Source organism: Sinocyclocheilus anshuiensis, unplaced genomic scaffold (assembly GCF_001515605.1).
Source record: "Sinocyclocheilus anshuiensis isolate Anshui unplaced genomic scaffold, SAMN03320099.WGS_v1.1 scaffold876, whole genome shotgun sequence".
Classification (NCBI taxonomy): Eukaryota; Metazoa; Chordata; class Actinopteri; order Cypriniformes; family Cyprinidae; genus Sinocyclocheilus; species Sinocyclocheilus anshuiensis.
This window is the reverse complement of record NW_015549619.1, coordinates 10,536-12,629: the sequence shown is the minus strand read 5'-3', so window position 1 is coordinate 12,629 and position 2,094 is coordinate 10,536.

The window sequence follows — 2,094 nt, the reverse complement described above, 5'->3', positions numbered from 1 at the left end:
ATTTATCTAATATGATTATTTATAAAATAAAAATAAAAAAATTTAATTCATTTTTAGCATTTAATCAACTCTTGAATCCCTCACAGAGCACAGTTTTGAATGCATTTTTATTCATTTCCTGGTTAATGGTCACATGACATGCAGGTAATAATTTTGCAAAAAACATAGTATTTATCTAATATGATTATTTATAAAATAAAAAAAAAAAAATTTAATTCATTTTTAGCATTTAATCAACTCTTGAATCCCTCACAGAGCACAGTTTTGAATGCATTTTTATTCATTTCCCGATTAATACCATAAATTGAAATAAGCATATACAATGTCTGAGCATCAGTTTGATAAGAAAAGTTGCGTTTGTCTGGTGACGAGGCATTAATAAACTATAACAAATGTGTGTGTGTGTTTTTTTATTAAAGCAAGCTGCATGTGAACTGTGATTCAAAAGCCTTTTTATTTAAGATTTAGGAATTAAAATTTTTTAATCAAATGCAGTATTTCTAGTGACCAATCAAATGTAAGTAAATGAGTGTCATGTGACTCTTACAGACAACTTAAAGTGAAGCTCGAGATATTCTTTTAAACAAATCTTCATCATCATCATCATCATCATCATCATCAGGTTTTAGTGCTGCTGTCATTAAAGCACAAGAGACAAACACCAAATACTGATTATCATATCTGACATTTTTCACCTCGACTATTCACTCAAATTATGCTGATAATATAATATATAATTATAATACATATAAATTATACATTTTGTAATGCACAAATGCCGTGTATAAATTAGACAGAATCATTTTAGTGCTCTCAAACCCTTGGATTGCATGTACATTTGTGTATGTAAATATGTAAATTTGGGTGTTTAAATTCTACAGGCCTGTCTACAATTGTAAAAGGTTTTTGTTATTTGTAGACAGAGCTGAATTGATGGTAAATCCATGTTTTATTGTGGACATGATGATTCACACAAACGATATAGTTACAGACACGAGAATGAATTTGGAGATTTTGGGGTTTTCATAATGTTTTTAGTGCAAAGAAAACCTTAAGTGTTTATCTGCATTTCAGTTTTAATCCATATCTTCTTTCTCTTACATACAGCAAATTTAACAACATGGTGAAAATGTAGTTGTTTTCTGGCTGTTGACTGTATTTTCTGATTTATGGAGTGATATAAAGAGAAATCCAAAAACATTTCTGGAAAAACCCTTAAATATGTCAACAAAATCAAACAATTTATCTTTAGATATTATTAAATATAAAATATATTACAATATTTTAAAATGTATTTAAAAATATATAAAAATTGTCCAAAATATATATTTGCTAAAAAATATATATTTTCGTAAACATTTTCTACCAATATATTTTGCCCACTTTTTTTGTATTTTTTTTTTTTTATATATTTTTTAAAAAGCATTCAAAATAAATTTTGCCCTCCATATATTTCGATCCAAGAAAATGCATTCACACATGTCGGATTTGAAGAAAATCTTTATTCGTTTTCTATAACAGATGTGAACACATTTAAATAAAAATAAATAATTAATTACATTTTGAAATATAGTTTAGTAAGTTGAAACAAAATAATATATTTTTAATTTAAAAAAAATCACTGTTTACAACATATATTTATTTAGCATATTTAAAATATGTTTTTGCCACAAAAAAATTTATATGTATGGGTGACTTTATCCAAAGTTCAGGTTTCTGTTTTGGATTTGTGTGCAAATTAGTGCATATTTAATAGGATAATGCATCATTTGCATATTCAAACAACATTTCATTTCATACAAAAAAAGTGTTTGCAATTCTTAATGTAGTCAATCAACTGGGGAAGTATATAGTTATATTTATTAAGAATTTTTTTTATTTTTTTTTTACCTGAAATATCTTGTATATATTTTTTATATATATTAAGAGACTTAAAACAATAGTATATTTCATCTCACCCTGTGTGTATGTATGTATATGTGACTCTGCAGCACAAAAGCAGTCTGAAGTCACTGGGGTATATTTGTAGCAATAGCCAACAATACATTGTATGGGTCAAAATTATACATTTTTCTTTTATGCCAAAAATCATTA